Below are 7791 nucleotides of genomic sequence, written 5' to 3' on the forward strand. Positions count from 1 at the left end.
AACCACTGCTAGCTGACCCTCCATGGGGCCTTGGAGTCTGAAAATCACATGAGAGGACTTTGGCCATCTTTCTCTTGGTGTGTTCATCCCCCACCTGAGGGCCTGAGGTCTTGATGGTGGTGGCAGTGGTTATTATTTGTTCTTTGTTTACTTAGGAAGCTCTCATGGCCTAATGGGTAAGGAGTTGTGCTGCCAACCCAAAGGCACATGGTTCAAATTCACCAGCTGAAAAATAGACAGTATCCTCTCATATGGTTTACAGCCTCCAGAAACCCACTGGCGGGTCAGCTATGAATTGATTCCGACTCCACGGCAATGAGATTTGTTTGTTCAGTGTGAGTGTTCATTTGGACAGACCCTGTTGGCTACAGGGCAGGGGTGGCTGGAATTCATGAACCCGACCGCCAGGCCTGGTTATCTGCGGTACCTCTGGACAGGTTCCAGCTCTGACCTTATGGTGAGGAGCCAGGCTCACACCCTCGGCGCCACCTGGAGAACTTATGCTGAGGTCATTTGATGGCACCCTCTCCCTCCTCATGTGGCTGGCCCTACAAGTCCCACTGTACCTCCATGGCATTCTAAAAATCATATGGTGGGACCCAGGCTGCCGTGTTTAAGGAACAGTGAGGCCAGCATTCATGCAACTGAGTGAATGTGAGAGAGGGCTGTGCTCAGAGGGCTAGAACCAAGGGAGGGTGCAGCACTTTTGCTGAGGGAACCAGGGGCTGTTTAAAGTGGTTTTTCCTCGGCTGTAACTTCAAGAAGCAGATTGCCAGGTGTTTTTTCTCACTGAGCTGAGGATGGATTCAAACTGCCAAACTTAGAGTTAGAAGCTCAGAGCATAGGTGAGCTCTGGTAGCCTAGTGGCAAGGAGCTGCAACTACAATCCCAGAGGTGTACGGTTCGAATCCACCATATGCTCTGCCGGGGAAGGAGGGACAATCTCCTCCTCTAGCAGTCAGATCTGATTTGACGGTACACACACACACACACACACACACACACACACACAGAAGCTCAGAGCATAACCATTACACCACCAGGGTTCCTCATGTCCTCCGCAAAAAGAAAACAAAACACATTGTGGTGGAGACAGTTCAGGTTCCCTGTGAGCTGCAGGGCAGAGTAGCTCCGCTGGGATTTCCAGGGCTGTCCATCTTGGGCAGACTGTGGTAAAAATGTGAGTTTTCTGCAGAGCAGAGGTAGCAGTGGTGGGGTTCGAACCACCAGCCTTTTACTTAAATTTTAGCCTTTCACTGAGCATTTAGCGGTGAGGGAGGTTGGCTCCCTCTGCACATTAGTCCCTTTGATCATTTCTTCTGAGCCTTTGTTTTGTAAGATCAACCATGTTACAGAGACTGGTCTTCAGTTCCGATTTATTCAGTTGTTTCCTAATAGCTTGAGTCAGGGTGAATATTCTCACCACTGCATTTATTTGTCATTTGATCTGTTTTAACCTTTTGTGGTGATTTGGGGAATAGTTTACAGACCCAATTGGCTCTCCCGTTCAACAGTTCACATACCTTCTGCCTTCCTGATGGCGAGCCCTGAAGTGTAGTAGAACTTTCCCCACTCCCTCCCTGGGTCTTTCATTTCCACTCAGCCTTCTTTCCTGCCTGGGCCCTCTGAGCTTCACCCCTGAAAAATGCTGCCCCTCTTCACCCTGTACATGGTTTGTTCTAAGGCATGTATTCTTGCCTGTTGGTACTGATTCCTTGATAGACCTGTTTATTGTTTGGATGAAAACTGAGCCTCAGTGGAGTGATGGCAGGCTAGAAACAATCCAAGAGCCAGTCTCTGCCAGACTAGTAGGCCTGGTCATTGTGTTTGTATAGTTATTTTATTCTTTCTTCGTATTTGAGTGAAAATAAATCATACTAGTTTTTTATTCAATCATTCATCCACATTTTTTTTATTGTATTATATTTACGTGTACCGTCAAATCAGATCTGACTGGTACAGGAGGAGATTGCCCCTCCTTCTCCAGCAGAGCATCTGGTGGATTTGAACTGTGTACCTCTGGGATTGCAGTGCAGCGTCTTGCCACTAGGCCACCAGAGCTCCCTCACATTTTGTTTTATAGTGTTAATTACAGTTGATGTCTGTGATTAAAAGAGAACAAAGAGCGCAAGGATGACACACAAATTTGTGAAGTGTTCCACATTTTTTTTTTTAAAAAAAGAAAGAACAAAGATTCTCACCACTGGGCAGACTGGCAGGATCATGATAGATGGTGAAGAGATTGAGATTGTGGACAACTATAGCTTACTTGGTTCCACAGTCAGCACTCTTGGTACCAGAAGCCAGGAAATCAAAAGATAAATTGCATTGGGAAAGTCTGCTGTTAGAGACTTCTCCAAAGTACTGAAGAGCAACAGTGTCAGTCTGGAAACTTAGGTGCACCTGATTCAGGCCATGGTCTTTGCGGTTACTTTGCTATGCATCAGAGAGCTGGACAATGACTAGGGATGATAGGAGGAGAATTGATGCCTTTGAGCTGTGGTGTTGAAGAAGAGTATTGAGTATACCAGGGACTGCTAGGAAAACAAACAGGTTCATCCTAGAGAGGGTGAAGCCAGGCTGCTCCTTGGAGGCAAGGTTTCTGAGGCTTTGTCTGACATACTCTGGATGTGTTGCAAGGAGAGACTAGTCCTTGGAAAGAGATGTCATGCTTGGGAGGGTGGAGGGACAGCACAGGAGAGGAGGACCCTCGATGAGATGGATTGATGCAGCAACTGGGGTAATGGAGGTAGGGGTGTCAGGGACAGTGAGATTGGCACAGGATAGAGCACAGTTTAGGGCTATTGTACATAGCAGGTAACTTGACGGCACGTAACAACAATTGAAACTGGAGGTTCAAATCCACCCGCGACTCAGTGGGAGAAAGCCTGGCTGTCTCCCTCTGTCATTTACAGCCTCTGAAAACCCCCTGGAGGGTCAGCTATGGCCCAAGTCCTGCTTATTACCAGAGTTTACGTTTGAACGTGATTGATGGCAGGATGTGATTAGCCCTATTGCACCCGCCTTTCCTTTCACTCAATTGATCTGCCTCTTTTTACTCTCCTCCCTCCCTCCTCAACGCTGGTAACCTTCCAAGAATTACACCACCACCCGCCCGCATCTGTGCGTAAACCTTCGCTTAGCTTTTTACAGTCAGTCGTGGTGTTAGACCATAATCGCCCTTCAGTGGCTGACTTCTGTCACTCAGCATCATTTGTTCTGGATTCGCCCATGTTACACTGTATTTCATGAATTCTTGGGGGTTTTTAGTGAGACATAATAGTCCATTGTGTGAATGGACCATGGCTTGTTTACCTACCCGTCCGTTGATGGACACTTGGGTTGTTTCCCTCTCTCCTCTGTTGTAAATACCGCTGCCAGGACAGGAGTGCACTTCACAGCAGTTTGACACATCCTGTTTCTTTGTGATTTATACACAGTCATGGAATTACTAGGTCAAATGGTATTTTTATTCTTAACTTTCAAACTGCTTTCCATAGCAATTAGACCATTTCACATTCCTCTCTCTAGCTTTTTTTAAATGTTTTTAAATTCATTTTTAAAAATTTGAGTGAAAATGCTCACATCAAAGTGGATTTTATCCAGCCAGTCATAGACATTTTGCTTTATAATGTTCATTACAGTTGATGAATGTCATTAACTAATTATAGTGTCTGATCACCTCCTTTTTCATATTTGCTTTAAAAAAATTATTAATTTCAGTGAACATTTACAGAGATTTTGTATTTCTATTCATTCATTGTTGCACTTTTCTCCCTGCCCAGCCCTCCCCCGGCAGTTCGCTCCTCTCTTTGAAAAGCAAAAGAAAAAAATTCCCTCTTTGGTATACAATCCCCCCGCACCCCTCCCACCGGCCCGAGTACACTCCACTATGCAACCTTCATTCTGGACTTGCACCCCTCTGATCTCTTAATTAATATTATTTAATTTTCACTCCCTTTTCCCTCACTCCTCATCCCTCCAAGATGGAATCTGTCGCTGTAAACACCCTTTTAATCCGAGCTTTCAGCTTGGTGCTTTCTTTCTCTGCGTCCTCCTTGGCCTCTGAGAATCTTCTCTATCTCAGCACTGCCTGCGGGGCGTGAGCGACCTCGTTCCTCTACCTGGCTGTGTAGTACTCCATTGAAGGGGGCAGTTGGAAGTTGTTCAAGCAGCCACCTGAGGGGAGGACATTTAGGTGGTTTCCAGTCTTTTGTCATTTCAAACAATGGTGCGGGAAATTACCTTGTAAAGGCACATTTTCCACACACAGTGATATGCCTTTGGCACACGTTCCCGAGATGTGTGGTTATGGACAGTAAAGGGCGATTTTCTCTCAGTGGTGTAATTCCTGTACCTTCTCAGTCACTTGCCCAGGTCTGAATGGACAGATAGATGTCATAGGACATTACATCACTGCAACAGAGAATCCCCTCCCACTTTTCCCCACTGCCCGGAAATAGCCTGTTTGCTTTTCTCAGAGATCAGTTTTGCATATTCTTGAATTTATGTAAATGGAATTTTTTTTTTTTGGAGAGTAAATAAGCCCCAAAAGTACCTATGTTGCTGATAGAATGAGTTCTAACGCCCAGCAACCTAGCAGGACAGAGAGGAGCTGCTCCACAGGGTGTCTGTAAGGAGGCCAGTGGCCTCATTTATCCACCCGGCCGTGTTTGATGGGCCTGAACTGCCGAACTTGTGGTTCACAGGTGAGCACCCTAACTACCGCACCACCACCAGGGCTCTTTCTGGAGAGCAGACAAGTGACCATGAAAGGAACATTTTCAACTGGACAATGTACAGTAGGTCACAAAGCTCCACACCTGACTTCTCTAGACAGCCCTGGAGGTGAGGCACACCTGTCACCTACTGCTCTGCTGACTAAAAGGTTGGTGGTTCACGTCCACCAGCCGCTCAGTGGGAGAGGCTTCCCGTGAAAATTTACATCCTGAGAAAAGGAAACCAGAGGGAGGGTCAGCTGTGGGTGGGCTCCGATTGACAACAGTGGAAGCCAACTATACTTAAAAAAACAAAAAACAAAACCCAGAATGAGCTCTGGTGGCCTAGTGGCAAAATGCTGCACTGCAATCCCAGAGGTACGCAGTTCAAATCCACCAGATTCTCTGCTGGAGAAGGAGGGGGCAATCTCCTCCTATACCAGTCAGATCTGATTTGATGGTACACATAAAAAATATATATATATATATATATATATATGTAAATTTAAAAAACCAAACCCCAAATATATAGTCAACTAGCTCTTTTTTTTCCTCCTCTGAATGCTATTACTTTGTTGCATTTTGTTGTGACTCTTTTGAGAGTTGGCTACAGAATGGTAACATCAGCAAATTAACACACTGCAAGCTATCACCAGTGGGAAAATACACAAAACTCTGAAGACAGCTGGATAAGTCAGAGACTACTTATAATACGGAATCAATAGTCAATGTCCCGGAGTTGATTGCTATCCATGGACCTGTTGCTGACCGACAGTGGTCGCCCTGTAGCGCTGGAAAGAGCCGCCCGTAAGGTGTGAGTCTTCACAGGAGCAGATGGCTTCGTCTTCCTCTCTTGGAATGCCTGCTGCCTTTGAACCGCTGACTGTTCGGTTAGCAACCCCGTACCTAATCACTGCCTTGCTGGGCTTCTGGAAACTGCTGATTGTACTGTATTAGAGAGAACACCCTTGCTTTTTAAGAGATGTGTGCCAGAGGGCTTGGGGGTTGTGATGTTAGCCCCTGACTCTGAGCTGCTTCGGGAAAATGAGTGATATTGTGGGCGTGTGGCACTCTGTCGTTGTAGAGCGGAAGACATCATCCTGCTAACAGAAAGGTAGGGGCCTCTGATGGCCTAGGTAAGAAGCTGTGCGGCAATCCCAAAGGCACAGGGTTTGAATCCCAGCTGTTCTGAAGGACAGGGATGGGCAGTCTCCTCCTGTGCGAGTTACTGCCTCTGAAAACCTGCTGGAGGGTAAGCTCTGACTCGACAGTGCGGAGCAGAACCAGCAGCAGCAACACCACCACCACCACCACCAATGATGTGCCTTTGGTTGGGAGCATGACTCCTTACCACGTATGCCGTGCGAGCGCCCCTAACAGAAAGGTTAGTTGTTTAAACCTACCATCCACTCGTCAGGAGAAAGACAGGAAGTCTCCTCCCATTAAGACTTACATAGGGAGCTCTGGTGGCCTAGTGGCAAGAAGCTGCACTGCAATCCCAAAGGCGTGCGGTTCGAATCCACCAGATGCTCAGTGGAGAAGGAGGGACAATCTCCTCCTGTGCCATTTGGATCTGATTTGACAGTACACACACTCACACATTCATTCTCACACACATACACACGACTTACAGCCTCAGAGGTGTGGGGGAGGTAACGGTTTTTGGTAGATCCATAATAACACAAATGTATATCTCACACACACACACACACACACACACACACACACACACACGACTTACAACCGAAGAGACATGGAGGGAGAGTGGCTATGAGTTTCTGGTAGATCCATAATATCGCGTATGTTTGTCACTCTCACACACACAGAGGCGAGCCCTGGGCGTGCAGAGATTAAATTTGGTGCCGATTTACCAACCAAAAGATGATGGCTTGGAACCCCCCTACCCTCCACCCCCTGGGCTCCTTGCAGAGCCACGTTCTTTCATAAACCTTGTTAGATGCCATGGGGTTGACCAGCGGCCCCGGGAACAGCAGCTCTGAACCTTGCCCTAACTAGCGCCATCCTCATAACCTCTGCCTTGCCCCAGCCCATTGTTAGGGTGCCTGTGTCAACCCACATTCCTCTCTCATCACCACAGCTCAAAGACGTCACTCTTATTCATTGTCCATAAACAGTAAAGCCCAGGAAATATGGGCAGATCCACTCGCACCATCACCGCCAGGAGGTACACAAACACACACACACACACACACACAGAGAGAGAGAGGGAGGGAGGGAGGAAGGAAAGAAAGAAAAGAAAATAAAAGAGAAGGAGAGAAAGAAGGAAGGAAGGAGCTATGAAGCAATTGTGGCAGCATTGGCCCTGGAAAAACTGGGTGAAGGGACCTGGTGAAGTTCAGTCTGTGGGAAAGGATTGAATGAACAGTGACGGTGCCTAGCCAGCAGGGGGCGCGCTTGCCTGATGCATGGAGCGCTGGGTGGGCGCCTAGAGCAGAGGCTTATGGGAAATGTAGTGCTTAGCTTTGCTCAGGACAAGCGTGTGATGGGGAGACTCCGTGTGCAGAGGGGTCACCCCTTGGCTGCTAACAGCGTGACCATCCAGGCCTGGCGGGCCACGCCCGGGAAGAAGACTGTAATGTGCTGTGTGATTGCACGCGCAGGGGAGACGCTTCTGAGGGTTTCCCAGGCTGTGCATCTCCCTGGGAGCCGATCGCCAGGCCCCTTGCTAAGAGTTTGCTAACAAGAGTTGTTAATGGGCTCGAACCGCCAGCCTTTCAGTTTGCAACTGAGCACTTAAAACTTTATACAACCAGGGCTCCTTCCTGTAAAAGTGACAGTCCAGGAAACCTTGGAGACAGCTCTGCTCTCTGTCACATGAGGTCGTTGTAAGTGAGGCTATACTTGACAGCACGCAGTGGTGAAGTTCAAGATGGTGAGAGGATAGATAGAGTGTGTAGGGGAGATGAGGAGGGGGCCAGCAAGGGGAGGGATGCTGGGGGCCAGAAGGGCACATAATCAAATCCACAGGAGCCAAAATATGACTTTGATTTCATACCACCTGAATTTCAGAATCATCTCAGGAACAGGTTTGAGGCCTTGAACACTAATGAGC

At 47.7% G+C, this 7791-nt stretch overlaps 1 protein-coding gene across 2 annotated transcripts in view; it reads left to right on the forward strand.

Moving 5' to 3' along the window:
- The window catches only part of POLD1 (polymerase (DNA directed), delta 1, catalytic subunit), a 32583-nt gene that overhangs the window by 4295 nt on the left and 20497 nt on the right, over positions 1-7791 (forward strand). The window contains exon 2 of one of the 2 annotated variants that reach the window (XM_006897270.1): positions 2815-2817. The exons of the other annotated variant lie outside the window; for it this stretch is intronic. The gene's annotated coding sequence lies outside the window, so the exon portion shown is untranslated. The remainder of the gene's footprint in view (positions 1-2814; positions 2818-7791) is intronic. 2 annotated transcript variants of the gene reach the window in all.

This window comes from Elephantulus edwardii, unplaced genomic scaffold, assembly GCF_000299155.1.
Source record: "Elephantulus edwardii isolate Elephantulus edwardi_28Jun2011 unplaced genomic scaffold, EleEdw1.0 scaffold00208, whole genome shotgun sequence".
Classification (NCBI taxonomy): Eukaryota; Metazoa; Chordata; class Mammalia; order Macroscelidea; family Macroscelididae; genus Elephantulus; species Elephantulus edwardii.